The sequence below is a fragment of the Primulina huaijiensis genome, chromosome 17 (assembly GCF_012295235.1).
Source record: "Primulina huaijiensis isolate GDHJ02 chromosome 17, ASM1229523v2, whole genome shotgun sequence".
NCBI lineage: Eukaryota > Viridiplantae > Streptophyta > Magnoliopsida > Lamiales > Gesneriaceae > Primulina > Primulina huaijiensis.
In genome coordinates this window covers 15175386-15191501 of record NC_133322.1, presented here as the reverse complement: position 1 = coordinate 15191501, position 16116 = coordinate 15175386, and the positions used below count along the sequence as shown (strand labels likewise).

General features: G+C 39.2%; 1 pseudogene; it reads right to left on the bottom strand.

Annotated features, from left to right (window-relative positions):
* Positions 1 to 12133: 12133 nt before the first annotated feature.
* On the bottom strand, positions 12134 to 13985 carry LOC140963189 (6,7,8-trihydroxycoumarin synthase-like; annotated as a pseudogene).
* Between the last annotated feature and the right edge of the window lie 2131 nt (positions 13986 to 16116).

The following is a 16116-nucleotide window of genomic DNA, read 5'->3' as shown; positions in this document are numbered from 1 at the left end:
GTCTGTAAGTTTTACATTTACGCATTTTATTCAAAGCATGAATTATTTAACAGCATGTTTTCATGAATTATTTTACGTCCAGATTTTTATTGTTCAGTATTTAAATTTAAATAAATTATGAAATTATGCATGTTGGTTACGTATGGGTTATGTATGGAACAGTATGCCCCCTAGACGCATTCTCGAGCGCACTAGAAATGATGAACCTCGCCAGGAGGACGGCATGAATCAGAGGTAGGAGAGGGACTTACCACCTCCACCACCCCCTCCACCGGACATGAATGCCCATATGCTAGCTGGGATGACTCAGTTCTTCGCACAGGGCCCGAGGCTGTCTATGAGAGATTCATGAAGATGTGTCCTAAGGAGTTTTCAGGGACGTCGGACCCCATGATTGCCGAGGGCTGGATCAAGTCCCTCGAGGTTATCTTCGAGTTCATGGAGCTTGGAGATGCAGACAGAGTCCGATGTGCCACCTACTTATTCGGAGGAGATGCCCGCTTATGGTGGGAAGGAGCATCAGTAACCCTGAACTTGGCTACGCTGAGTTGGACGCGCTTCATGGAGGTATTATACTCCAAATATTTTACTGAGGAACTGCGCACCAGGTTGACCACTGAGTTCATGAGCCTGAGACAGGGAGATCTGACTGTTACGGAGTTCATCCGTAAGTTTGAGAGGGGTTGTCATTTTGTGCCCCTGATCGCGAACGATGCTAAAGCCAAGTTAATGCATTTCTTGGTGGGTCTACAGCCGATCTTGCGCTGTGATGTTAGGGTGTCTGACCCTACTACTTATGAGGTCGCCATCTCCAGAGCTCTAGCTGCAGAGCAGGACCAGCGTGACATTGAGAGGGACCGTCAAGGCAAGCGCCCAGTCCAGGTACCACACCGCCCTCCTCCTCAGCAGCATCAGTAACAGAATAAGAGGCCTTATCACGGCCCACCCAGAAATAGAGGAGGGCCACAGCAGCAGCAGAGACGTGCCGTCCCAAGGACCTTTGAGCACCCAGTCTGTCCCAAGTGCTCACGCTGCCATCTTGGAGCATGTATGTTTGGTTCAGGGAAGTGTTATAAGTGTCGTAGTCCAGACCACTTACTTCTGCAGTGCCCTCAGAGGAATCTGCCTACCCAAGGCAGGGTTTTTGCTCTCCATGCCACGGAGACAAACCCGGAGACCATGCTTATGATAGGTACCTTAAAAGCTTTGAGTTTTTATTTGGGATTAATTGTTATGGGTTCAGATTTTGAACTTAGAACTGCGATAAGATTGCATGCTCTACTCAGTATTGTTTTTGGGGATTTAAGTTAGAAGAACTTTGACCTCTGCATGTCTATAGGATAGTTCTTGAGATTATTGGGTTCAGCTTGATGTTCCAAACTTTCAGGGAGAATTTTTATAGCGTGGTCAGCTACCAAAGCCCTGATAGATTCATGGGCTACTCTCTCGTTTATTTCGGAGACCTTTGCTAAATCCCTCAAGGTCAAGACTATTGGACTAGATGTCGCATTTTCCGTAGCATTGCCTTCTGGAGAGGAGATAGCAGCCACCAATGTGATCCGAGACTTAGACCTTGAGCTGCATGGAAATCTTGTTTATGCGGATCTCATCTTATTGTCGATGCCAGAGTTTGACATCATTTTGGGGATGGATTGGTTATTACGGAACAAGGTGTTGATAGACTTCCAGCGGAGATCTGTTCTTGTCCGACCGCCTGGAATGGAGCAGTTCTTATTTGAGCTAGACTGGTACTTTCCTTTACCGCCCATTATTCCTTATGTTCAGGCTAGGAAGCTCATGCATAGAGGGTGTCGGGCATTTCTAGCGACCTTTGTATCTGTCCCCGAGGCACCCAGTCAGTCAGTTTCAGATGTTCCAATTGTTAGATATTTCTTAGACGTTTTTCCTGAGGTCATCTCTGGTATGCCACCCGAGAGAGAGGTGGAGTTTTCTATCGAGCTTATGCCAGGTACGGTTCCGATCTCAAAAGCACTGTACCGACTAGCACCGACTGAGATGGCAGAGCTTAAGAAGCAGATTCAGCAACTTCTTGACAAGGAGTTCATTCGCCCGAGTTTTTCTCCATGGGGCGCGCCAGTCTTGTTTGTGAAGAAGAAGGATGGCTCTATGAGGCTTTGCATTGATTACAGGGAATTTACAAGGTTACAGTGAAGAACAAATACCCACTTCCGAAGATTGAGGATTTGTTTGACCAGTTGCAGGGAGCTTCGATATTCTCCGAGATAGATCTGCGTTCCGGTTATCACCAGTTGAGGGTGAAAGATGCTAATGTTTCCAAGACTGCTTTTAGGACTCGTTATGGCCACTATGAGTTCCTTGTGATGCCGTTCGGTCTGACGAATGAACCAGCGATCTTCATGGATCTCATGAATAGCGTATTTCAGCCGTATCTTGATCACTTTGTGATAGTGTTCATAGACGACATTCTCGTCTACTCGGAGAATCAGGAGGATTACAGCAGACATCTGACCGCAGTGTTGCAGACCTTGCAGAAGCACAAATTATTCGCAAAGTTTAGTAAGTGCGAATTCTGGTTAGAGAAGGTGGCGTTCTTAGGCAACATTGTTTCTAGCAGTGGTATTGAGGTAGACCCAGCAAAATTCGCTGCAGTCAGAGACTGGGTAGTGCGGCAGAATGCATCAGAGATCCGCAGTTTTCTTGGACTAGCAGGATATTATCAGAAGTTCCTTAAGGGATTCTCCTCTATTGTCGTTCCACTCACATCATTGACCAAGAAAAATGCTAAATTTGTGTGGAGCGAGGAGTGTCAGAAGAGCTTCGATAATTTGAAGCAAGCTCTTATCTCAGCACAAGTTTTGGCCATGACGTCAGGGGCTCGTGAGTTTGTTCTGTATACCGATGCTTCAAAGCTCGGTTTGGGCGCAGTATTGATGCAGCATGGGAAGGTGATAGCATATGCTTCTCGTCAGCTAAAAATCCATGAGAAGAATTACCCTACCCATGATATAGAGTTGGCCGCCGTATTTTTTGCCTTGAAGATTTGGAGGCATTATCTGTATGGAGAGAAGTGCCGGATCTTTACCGACCACAAGAGCCTCAAGTATTTCTTTACGCAAAACGAGCTGAACATGCGTCAGAAGCGTTGATTTGAGCTTGTGAAGGATTATGACTGTGACATTAGCTACCACCTGGGTAAAGCTAATGTAGTTGCGGATGCATTGAGCAAAAAAGTCACAGTGATGGCTCATTTGACAGTTTCGAGACCTCTTCAGACTGAGATGCAGAGGTTTGGTCTAGAGACTTATCCTCGAAGTAGAGTTCCCCGTCTATCTATCTTGACTATTCAGTCCTCTCTTCTAGACCGTATTCGCAGTGGTAAGTCATCAGATGAGCAGTTAGCAAAGTGGAAGCAGAGAGATGAGGCCAAGGGCAGTGTCTTGTATTCAGTTAGCGACAGTATTGTGAGATACCGAGACAGGATGTGGGTCCCCAGCAGTGGTTTTATTCGAGCAGATATTCTATCAGAGGCCCACATGTCGTCGTACTCTATTCACTCTGGGAGTACGAAGATGTACAGAGATCTGCAGTTATTGTATTGGTGGCCCGGGATGAAGAAGAACATCAGACGTTTTGTATCCAAGTGTCTGAATTGTCAGTTAGTGAAGGCGGAGCATCAGAGACCAGCAGGCTTGCTCAAGCCTCTTCTTATTTTTGAGTGGAAGTGGGAGAATGTTACCATGGACTTCGTGACCGGTTTGCCGAAGTCAGTAAGAGGATCAAATGCTATCTAGGTGATTGTATATCGTCTTACCAAATCAGCGCAGTTCTTGCCTATTAAGACGACTTTCACCATGATTCAGTATGCAGAGTTGTATATCCGGGAGATAATCCGACTTCATGGTATTCCCGTTTCTATCGTATCTGACAGAGACCCCAGATTCACTTCCTCGTTTTGGAAGAATTTGCATTCGACCATGGGTACGAAGTTGCTGTTTAGCACAACTTTCCATCCGCAGACAGATGGGCAGTCAGAGCGAGTTTTTCAGATCTTGGAGGATCTTCTCCGTGCTTGTGTTATTTACTTCTCAGGGAGTTGGGAGTCGAACTTGCCATTGGTAGAGTTCACCTATAACAACAGTTTCCAGTCGTCTATAGGTATGGCACCGTATGAAGCACTGTATGGCCGCAAGTGTAGATCTCCTATTCACTGGGATGAAGTAGGAGAGAGAGCAGAGTTGGGTGCAGAGATTATTCAGCAGACTGCCGATGTAGTAATCAAGATTCGTGATAGGATGAGGACTGCTCAGAGTCGACATAAGAGTTATGCGGATCAGCGAAGGAGAGACCTAGAGTTTGCCGTTGGCGACCATGTCTTTGTGAAGGTGGCACCTATGAAAAGTGTCATGCGATTTGAAAAGAAAGGGAAGCTCAGTCCGAGATTCATTGGAGACCATTTTAGATCCTCGACAGAGTTGGGACGTTAGCTTATCGTGTTGCTTTTCCGCCGAATCTGGCCGGAGTACACAATGTGTTCCACGTTTCTATGCTGAGGAAGTATATGGCGAATCCTTCGCATGTCTTGAACTTTGAGCCGTTGCAGCTTACTCCGAACCTATCTTATGAAGAGAGACCAGTGCAGATCTTAGACAAACAGGAGAAAAAGCTTTGAAACAAGATGGTTAAGCGAGTAAAGGTCAAATGGCTCAACCATTCAGAGGAGGAAGCTACGTGGGAGTCTGAGCCAGAAATAAGGAGGCGTTACCCCGAGTTATTCGGTAAGTTTTAATTTCGAGGACCAAATTTCTTTTAAGGGGGGAAGGATTGTAGAACCCGTAATTTAGAATACGTATAAGCCATGCATAATTCTAGTATTTAAATTAAAATGATTTTTATTGCATGAGTATTTAAATTCTCTTCTTTAAATTTATTTATTTTATTCAGTAGTTTAAATGTTATCTTTTCAGTTAATTAAGTGAGAACGGACTGAAGTTAGAGTTTTGAGATAAAATTTAATATTAAGAAAACATTTTCAGAATTTATTTTAGCTAACTAGTAAGTTAATTTAAGTTAAAAGGAGGTTTAAGGAATTATTTAAGTAACTTGATGTAAGTAGGAAATAAGTTCATTTAGGTTCCATAATTAAGGGGTTAATTCACTAAATTATTTAAAGGATAGGTAGGGCTCTAAAGGTTTAAAATACACTAAATAAACAATATTTCCCCTCCATTTAATTGTTCAATTTTCGGCCACCCCTTAGATGATCAAACAATTCCTTGACAACTCACCACCTTTGACCCTTTCCTTGTTATTTATTAGTAGGATAATCCTTTCATTTTGATCACCATTTAATTAATAATCAACCTACATCTAGCCACGTTGAATCGGTCATTGGCACCCATCTATTCCTCCAAAAATCATTTTTAATATCAACCATTTCAAATTCAAAAGAGAGATAGACTTGGTCTTGCCATCCCTCTTATATTGCAACCCCTTCCCCTCACTCTCCTAACCATCATTCCTCTCCCCCATCACCAAAATTTTGAGAGCTATTCAGTGTAAAAGCGTGAGCCTCATAGCAAGAAATAGGAGAGAAAACCGAGAAAGAAAACAAGGTAGCAAAGCGCTCCGGCTCCTCCGCACCGCGTCGTTGCGTTTCGTTCGTTTTCTTTTCAAAGCGAAACCAGGCATGTTTATATTTTTCCTTGCTCTTAAATCAAGTGATATTAACATTTTTAAACATTATATGAACATCATTTCCATGGCATAACCGAAATATATCAAGAACTTTGAAAATAAAAGATGCAGATTTTCGGCCCTTCCTTGTGCTCCTCACGGTTCACTTGTTTTTGGTGTTTCAGGTGGATGGCTCATGTCCAGGCTCACAAGGCTGCTCCTAGGCATGTACTAGGACATGTTAGGAACACATTTGCCCATTGGTTCTAGCCCCATACCCGCTGGAATCCAGAAATGACAGCAACTTCCCCATGAGTGTCATATTGTGTTCGATTTTTGTCATGTTGCTGTCAAGGGGATGTGTCTGATATTGGCTGCCCTAGGGGCCTATAGCCATGGTTAGAACACCTCCCTAGCATGTCTAAGGCGTGACCAAGTTGCTTTTTTGAGGCATGGTCCATGGTTGCATCGGTTTTTAAATCAAAACACAAGAACAGCCCCTTCCCCTTTCGGCCCTTCTCATTTTACAGCAAGTGTGTTTCGGGTATTGTGGAATGGTGTGGATCTTGGTTGGCCTATGGCCCTTATCCACGGTTCACACCCTACCTCTGGATGTCTAGATCATGCCATGGCAAACCAAATGGCCACTGGAATGGTCCATGATAGCAAGAACCACAGCAACATCCCACGCGCAGAATTAGTGCTCGGTTGGGACGCATGATTTGTTTCTGGTGTGATGCGAATTGTGGCTGGCCTAGGACCCTTAGCCATAGTTCAAATCATTCCCTAGGATGTTGGTAAGAGGTTTTGGTCGGTGGTTCAAGCCCCAATGGCAATTAGCCTTGCAAACGACGCAAGGAAACCAAAGCACATCTGCTGTATTTTTGTGACAGCAACCTGCTGCGGCGGTTCAGTGGCTCGTTCGAGTTCTTGGTTGTCTTTTAGCCTATGGCCTTAGAATGGACATTGCCTCATCAAGTTGGGAAGGTCATGTTTTTGGCAGTTTGTGATTCGGATCATTTTAGAGGTCGTACGAGAATTTACGGTGCGATGTGCCAAATTGACTCTCGAAAGAGCGTTTCATGTTTTGGCCTCCATTCCCCAAAATTTCGGCTCTTACCATTTTAGGAGCATTATTTAATCATTTTAAGTGTATTTTAATCATGACTAAATGATGGTTTGGGTTGGCACGGAGTCATGATTAAATACGAAGTCGTTGGGCGTAATTGTCTCGTTTTTGGATTCAATTACGAAGTTTGGTCAAGAAAATCATTTGCATATTTTTCATGTTAAATTTAAGCCGCAGCGAGCCTAGGAGCGATCCAACCCAATCAGTAAAATTATTTAGGATATTTAATTATGTTATTTAATTATATTACGTGCAAAATATTCATTTTGAGATTTATGCGATATTGCTTGTGGTCAGTTTACTATCATGGGATCATTACTTCACCCGGTCGCCAGTTACCGGTCAGTTCAGTTTGTACCACCCAGTATACTGTGGCATTAGTCTGATCAGACGATTATTATTTCACCTGGTCGTCAGTTACCGGTCCCGGTCGTCAGTTCAGTTCAGGGACCACTTGCGTAGACCATAATCTCACCAGAAAATTATTACATGCTATTTCATTACAGGGCTCCAAGGAGCAAACATTTTCACTATGATTTTTAGTTCAGTTATGTATGTATTATAATTAATCATGACACGATATTTTCACTTGCATGCGATTTTATTATTTATTTACTTGTTATTTACGATATATGCATGCTGAGTCTTTAGACTCACTAGACTTGATTGTTGTAGGTGCTGATGATGTCGGGGCCGAGGGCGGGGACCAGTGAGCTAGGTTGGGTCGGCAGTAGTGGAACCCGAGGACCTCATTTACAGGACTTGCCGTTTTTATGCTCAAACATTTTTATCAGTTGTGGGATTACTTTACTTGTTATTTTGTGAGCAATAATTTCTTCCGCTGCTATTTTTAAACATTAAACCTGATTCATCAGTTTATTTCGTGAATGAGGCATTTTAATTATTTTAAAAAGAAAATTTTTAATTTTTCGTAAATTTTCAAACACGAAATTTTCGGGCCATTATATGTACAGTACTGGCGCCTTGGCGCTGGCAGTGTAGCGCTACGGTGCTGGTAAGCGCCTAGGTGCCAAGTGCCAGCGTCGCGGCGCCAACCCTGCAGGAGAAATCCCAAAATCGACTTTTGAAGCCAAACTTTATACCACGCCCAACCAACCCCGACCACGCTCGAACCAACCTCTCATAGACCACAACAAAACCTGCCCTCACCGCCCTAGCCATGACCTTCCACCCTATGCCCTTGAATACACGTGAACTACTCAACTGTCCAAAACCGAGCCACAAACATAGCAATCGACCGGTTCTCCCTCAAACTTGCATCGACCTCAAGAACAACACATACATTCTTACATATCTACTATCAAATCACTCCTAAACCTCGAGACATGGTAGCCCCTTTAATAGAAGTCAAGAAACGTGACAAACATGGCAAGTAAATTGCGTATTTTCGTGTAGAATTCAAGTAAAACCGATGCATAATACTATAACCACAATATATCCTGCAAATACATTTCAAAACACATATTATGACGTGATCAATGCGAAAAGAAGGGAATCGGGCGTGCCTTTGCATGATTACGCTCGGAAACCTTGACACAATCACGTAGAACGGGCACAAGAGGGACGTGGAAGAGTTCTTATGAGATTTTCTAGAGGAAACCTAGCAAGGTGGCTGCTGAAATTTCTGAAAGCTGTTGGACGAGAAAGGGTGGGGCGGTTGAATGAGTGAGAGTTTGTGATTAGGGTTTTGGGAGGTAGGGTTTGCTATAATATAAATGCATAATGAGCCATAATTAAAATTAATGTGGATAAATAGGAGTTTAGGCCCAGCATATATTAAAATAGGTCCATTAAGCCCAATTACACACTCGTAAAATATTTCGTTCAAATTCGTTTTGAAAAATATTAACCGAACCCTCAAAAGTCCCCCGTTTTGCTAAAAATCGTCTACCGGTTAAAAATACGGTTCAACGTGTCAAAATATTGCGAAGGGCCCATCTTCGAAATTTTCATAACAATTGCATCATATATTAAATATTTAAAATAATAATTTAAGAAAATATTTTTCTTTAAAAATCTCCGGTCTCCGTTCCTCGTTCTAGCAGAGCGTGAAATACTGTTAAAAGCCCTATAACTTGCAATCTTAATGAACCAGGTCATAAACCACATATTCATGTCGCAATCATGCATTTAAAGCATCAAAATAATTTAATTAAAATACGTAAGAAATTTGATAACTTGCATGCATGTGGTTCACGTAGACCTTCAAATTTTCGGAAAGTTACATGAACCTTACAGAATAAATAATGAGACTGCTTAATTACTTGTTCCGTATTTTAACTTGCTCCATATTTTTGGTTAATATTCAATGTCGAGACGTAGAACTTGCTCAAATTCGTCCTTTCTTTTTGGACGAGCTTTTGTCATGTACGTCATACTATTAATACGGAGAGAAAAACCGAAACAACATTATATATAACAAGTTTAAATACATCACAAATATTCACAATTGATATTTATTATAGGTGCTAGAATTTGTCTACTCTCACTAATGCCAATATATGATATCACATTTGGTTTGTGGAATATTAAGATTGGTGAAGTAGATGAACATAGAAAACCTCTTAAGTGCTATATCCCTAATACTAGCACAAATATATTTTCTTGGTATTAGGCAAATCGGAATTTTCTTATGCATAGTTATCCCATGTAAGCCTTCAACATCTATGTCCTCTTTCTTAATCCCTCTGTCAACTCCCAGTCTAAAGAGTAAACAAGATCGGCTAGCGTAAGCTCCATAGTTGCGAGCCCTATCGATATCCCGGGACACCCCCTTCTTCCCACACCAAAAGGAATGACCTCAAAACCTTGCCTGATTACATCGATAGAACTAATTACCAAGAATCTCCCTTGCATGAACTCGTCTGGGTCTTTTCAATTTCCCGAGTCTCTTCCAATAGCACAGGCATTGATGTGGACTAGAGTTTTTGGCGGGATCATATATACTTCGATGATGCATTCTTTCAAAGTTTCTCTATGTATTAGAACCTGGTGGATACAATCTCAAGGTCTCTTTTACCACTGCTTTGAGATATGAAAGTCGAGACACGTCATCTTCATTTACAAAAACTTTTTTTACCTAAGGTTCATCTAATTTTAGTTTGAAGTTTCTTCATTGCATTTGGAGTTTTCGCGAGGGCCCCCAGATCATTGCAGCTCCAGTTGTGCCGATTACAGCAATATATATATCCAAGAAAATGGGGCTTATTTGGGAAAGAAAGCAGTTATAAAATCCCGTTTGGGGAGTTTTCAAGAGTAATATTCTTCATAAATCTAGCAAAAACTATTATAAAATCCCATTTGGGGTGTTTTTCAAAAGTAATTCTTTAGCGACTATGATTAATAATTTATAATTTTTGTAAAAGGAGCACATGTGAGAGAAATTGTTATCAAAATCTGCTGTGTTGATCAATACATGCAGCCTTCGTGAAATACGAATATAACATTTTGATGTCCCGAGTCTTTTTAATTGATTTTCCTTGATTATCGCAAAACATATTTTTAGTGCATGCATATTTTAAAATTTTCTTTTACATTCTTCGTCAATTTAAATTCCTAAATTTCAGCTATCGATGTGTAATTAAACTTTCATCCTTTTTTTTAAAAAAATATTAATAACCTTGCGGGTTGACATGCCGCGTCGACGAGTTTTAGATTCGAAAACTATAACCGACCTACATATGGGCGGTTACGGCCACGGTTATGGGTTAAACTTGTTGAGCCAGTTAACCAACCCGTTGACCATAGGTCGGGTACGGTCCAGGTCAAACCCGAACCGTGGTCATGTTTAAGTAGACATAAATAGATTTCTTACAATCTTTTAAAAAAATAAAATTTCTTACAAATACATTATTTTTATACTCGATGAGTGTCTTTTTGGGCTAGCCTGTCGCACAGAATTTGTCAAATGCAATTTACTTGGTTAGCGTTGTTTGCAAGTTATTGTGTTAAATTGAATTTACCAATAACACTAAAGATTAGCAACGGTAGAATCTCGCGTCATTAAAAAAAAAAAAAGAAAATGAATAGTATGAATATGATTAAGAGGTTCTTGGATAGGATAGCTTACATAGAACATAACCTTGACATGATCCCACGTCAGATCAATAGAACACAACTTGTGTTCATTAACATGTCAAGAATATTGTTGGGATTCATCATTTATCCCTATAATTTGAATCCGGATGCTCATGAACCAATTCAATCCTTGGTTGAACTCATCCATGTCTCTAAAATGCTTATCAAGTTGGATAACATCCCTGATAGTTTATCCACCCAACTAAATAAAGGTAAAAAATAAGAAACAAAGAACCTTCCCTGCATAGCCTAAACTTGAAACAGAAGATCGTCGAATCTACATTTTTTTTATTTGGTTTTTTCCTTAAAGATGAATTTGTCCCGCACTTGATACTAACAGGATATGACAGTCGTCTCTCAAGATACAACGACTTCCAACTTGTTATAGTAACACTACAAATCACAAGTTTCATAACAATGAAATTATATAAATTCTCTTGTCTAGAAAAAAGAAGAAGAAGACACTCAATATGAATGCAAATGTTTTTGCAGAATTCTCTTCCAGAAATTAGATTCAAATGATTTAAGCATCTCTATTTAATATTATTATTCTGAACGGATATGTTTTTCCATTCATACAGGCGTCTCTTGGTCAATTAGACACAAATAAACCATCATAAGACACCATTAGGATAAATGAGTGTCTCAATGGACGCTCCTTTGGGCGCTCTAGCGTCTCTAATTCTTGTTTGGAGCTCGATTTTGCCTCTGGTGCTATTATTTCGCGTTTTCCTTCATTTCCTTGCTTAATTTCCATTCATTAAACCAATTAAATTCCAACAATCCCTCACATGAATAAAATTAATGCATAAACGCATGTGGAAAAAAGAGTTTGTATTGAAAAACTTATCAAATTGAGAGAGATAGCTTTTGGCTTTGAACCTACAATCGGATATACTAATCCTTGAAGTGAATATGATATCTCGAACTTCTTGGAAGTTTGTATAAAATTAGACAACAATACCTACACGATAACACTTCCCTATCATTTCATTTTGGTATTCTTTTTGTGTCCGTTTTGGTCATGGAACACATTTTAGATTCAAAAGTGTTTCATTGAGGCGACTCATCCTTACACTTTAATAGGTGGTCTCTTTTTAAGAATATCCTACAAACTCGGCCTTTTACAAGCAAGGAACCATTAAAAGTACAGCTTATTCTCACTGCATTTGTAGGAAAAAACAACACTAATAACTACAAAAAGTTTTATGATCGTTAACGCAAATGATAAAACATTTGATGCAGCTATAGTGAAAGACAAAAGACCTCGGCTTTTAACATACAACGGTATGGGATCTCGAGAAGATCAGCTATCCGATTATATGTAACAAGTCTAAATACATCACAACAAATCATTGTTAGTATAAGGTCCCGGAATTTATTCACTTTTCCTATTTTCAGTACATAATATCATATATATTTTTAGCTTATCAGGTTTCAAGCACAAATATATTTTCTCGGTACTAGGCAAAGTGGAGTTTTCTTATGCATAGCCATCCCAGGCAAGCCTTCAGTATCTATGCCATCTTTCTTTAATCCATGAGGCAACTCCCAGTCAAAAGAGTAAACAAGATTGGCAAGTGCAAGCTCCATAGTTGACAGCCCTATCGATATCCCGGGACAACCCCTTCTTCCCGAGCCAAAAGGTAGGAGCTCAAAGTCTTGCCCGACCACATTGATAGAACTATTCAAGAATCTCTCTGGAGAGAATTCATCTGGATTTTCCCAATATTCTGGATCTCTTGCAATAGCCCATGAATTGATATGGACCAAAGTTTTAGGTGGGATGGTGTATCCTCCTACAATGCGTTCTTCCATACATTCTCTAGGTACTTGAAGTGGAGCTGGTGGGTACAATCTTAAGGTCTCCTTTACCACTGCTTTGAGATATGGAAGCCTGGGCACATCATCTTCGTTTACAAAACCCTTTTTCCCAATGGTTTCTCTGATTTCAGCTTGCAGTTTCTTCATCGCGCGTATGCGGAGTTTCCATGAGGGCAGTCATAGCCCAGATAATTGACAATGCACTCGTGTCGGTTCCAGCTACAAATATATCCTAAAAACAGCGTACAATAAAGAAATCAATCTTGTTAATATTTTTGGTCTCAGCTGTTAAATTCAATGAAAAACATCATAGAACCCCATGTTGGGGGAGTTTTCATGAGAATGAGAAGGGATAACTTACATAGAGCACAGCCTTGATACGATCCCATGTCAAATCAATAGAGCGCAAGTTCTGTTCCTTAAGCTGGAGTAACATGTCAAGAATATTATCGGTATTCATCGTCTTATCCCTGTAATTTGGATCCAGATGCTCATCAATCAGTCCTTGTAAGAACTCATCCATGTCTTTGAAAGTCTTATCCAGCCTGGATAACATCCCAGTTAACTTGTCTACCCAACTGAACCAAGGTAAATAATCGGAAACAAAAAAACCTGCCTGCAGCGTCTGAGCCTCAATCAGAAGATCGTCGAATTTTCGTTTGTTCGATTCCTCTTCACCTGATTGCTTGCCAAAGGCAATCCTACGGATCAACGTCATAGTCAATTCAAGGACGATCGTACTCAGATTGACACCATCTTCTGGACCAAATGAGTTGGAATTTGCTATATTTTTTATCATACGAAAGACTTCGTCTTCTCGAATCGGCCGGAATGATTGGACCTGTTTGTTGTTAAACAAATGAAGAACACAAACCTTTCTTAACTCCTTCCAAGAATCACTGTAAGGGGAGAAAGCTATATCCAATCCACCGTAGGTTAATTTCTGCATGCCAAGAGAAGGCGGCCTGCTGCAGAAGGCGAGGTCGTGCGTTTTTAGAACTTCTTTCGCCATTTTCGCTGAAGAAACTACGACAACTTGAACTTTACCCAGCTTCATGGACATGAGAGGACCATATGTTTTGGCGAGCTTGAATAGATAGAGGTGAGTATTGACGCCGTCGAATTGGTGAAGGTTTCCAATGATGAACAGTCCCGGAGGAGACGGCGGAAGATGGGATTTCCCTGCATTTTTTGGGTTTTTGAAGAGGAAGAAGATGACAACAAGCAAAATCAAGGCCAGAAGGAGAATCATTTTTTATGTTTCGTGATTTCCATATTCTTCGAGTGCTGATATATTTATACATAATAATAGCAAAACTCGTTGCACGTGATAACGAACTTAAGTGTATTATAAATATTGATCGGAAATTTGCTAATCAACGTAGACACATAATTTTTCACAAATTATTCAATAACAAATATTATTTTACAATTTTTCTATCATTTCAAACAAACATGATTTAATTTTTCTAATATTTTTTGTTTATTTTTTAATCAATCAATATCTTTTTCGAATTTTTTGTTTGATTTTTTTTAATTTTTCTGTATCTTTAATTTGTTCGATTAAATTCAATAATATCATTATCATATATGATTTTCATGTTTATTTTTCATCATCAGATTTGATGTTGATTAATCACTACTTGTCTTGTTTTTTCTTATGATCTTCTTATTTTGTTTATTTGAGTCGTTCACATTTAGGATCTTATTACATTTTATTTTCTCTTTTTTTTACGTCTCACTTGGATTTCTCACATTTTCATTACCATTGACAACAACAGGTCATTGTTCTTAACAACTAATTTATTTAATTTAAAATGAAACTCGAGATGTTTCTTGTGTGGTTCTCTTTATGTTTACACATATATTTTTCTTGTAAATGAACTAAACTCATACTTAAATAAGTTTTCAGCTTTTTCCTTGTACTCTTATTAGTCAAAGTTGTTTTTTGTACCGTAAATTTGTATTTTGTTGATTTTTACTATTATTCTCTATAACGTTGATGTGATAATGAAAATTACTGATGCGTGTTACACACGTCAACACTCATGAAATAAGACAAAAAACCATCAAATTAAAATAAAAAAATTTCAGGACTTCAATACAACTTTGATAAGTTCTATAACCAAAAAAGCAAACATAAAAATTTAGAGGACAGATTATTTTCTCTTTTCTTTTGAATTTTGGAAAATGGAAAATAGATAAATACTTGCTAATTTGTGGAGGTAAATTGTTCGGAAACATAGGCAAATCCCTAGATATATTAATGCGCTGGTGAAAGAATTGACTTTGATTCGCCTAGAACTATGGATATATATCCTCGAAATCTGATAAATACTTAAAAATATGTCTCCACTAAAAATTTAATTTAACGGTTTACATTTTAAGTTTTCATTAAATTTTAATCCATTATTCTGCAAACTTTACATAGTAGGATTTTTTTTTTTGGTAAGTACTTTTGTAAAAAACATTAGACACTAAATTTGTAAAATATATGATAAAAGTTATAATTTCTTGTCAGAATCGAGTTATGAAATTTAGAGGGGGGAGTGAATAAATTTTCTTAGAATACTTTTAATTGTTTTAACAATGCTGAAACTTTCTTCTTGTCAATAGAGTTTTCCATAAATCTATCAGTATCAATTGTACGGAAGAAGACTTACTGAAACTGATTTGAACGAAAGCCTATTCAGTTGGGTAATTAATAGAAGATAGACAGCATGATAAATGAACGCAGGAATGTTTATGGATGTTCGGAGAATTCAACACTCTTATGTCATCAGCCCTTCTTCCTCAACGAAGGTATGTACTAAAAGACTTTGGTAATTACAAGTGATTTTCAATTATCCACTTCAGTTAGAACTTAACACTGCCTAACTGAAACTCTTAGTGAAACTGAAAACTTAGAGCATTAGAGTTTATCTGATTTACATAGAAGAATTTGCGCACCAATATGATCCTTGAAATGACCAGATAAATAATCAATAAGTTTGGTGATTCTTCTTTGATCTGATTGTGATATATCTGATAAAGATTTTTTGGGATTTTTTTTTACATCAATAAGAACTGCTTATGGCTGTTCCAACTTGTAAAGTCCAAAAATTAAGACGACGTAATCCAACAGTATGCAAATCTAGGAAATATGAAAAATGACANATGAGAGGACCATATGTTTTGGCGAGCTTGAATAGATAGAGGTGAGTATTGACGCCGTCGAATTGGTGAAGGTTTCCAATGATGAACAGTCCCGGAGGAGACGGCGGAAGATGGGATTTCCCTGCATTTTTTGGGTTTTTGAAGAGGAAGAAGATGACAACAAGCAAAATCAAGGCCAGAAGGAGAATCATTTTTTATGTTTCGTGATTTCCATATTCTTCGAGTGCTGATATATTTATACATAATAATAGCAA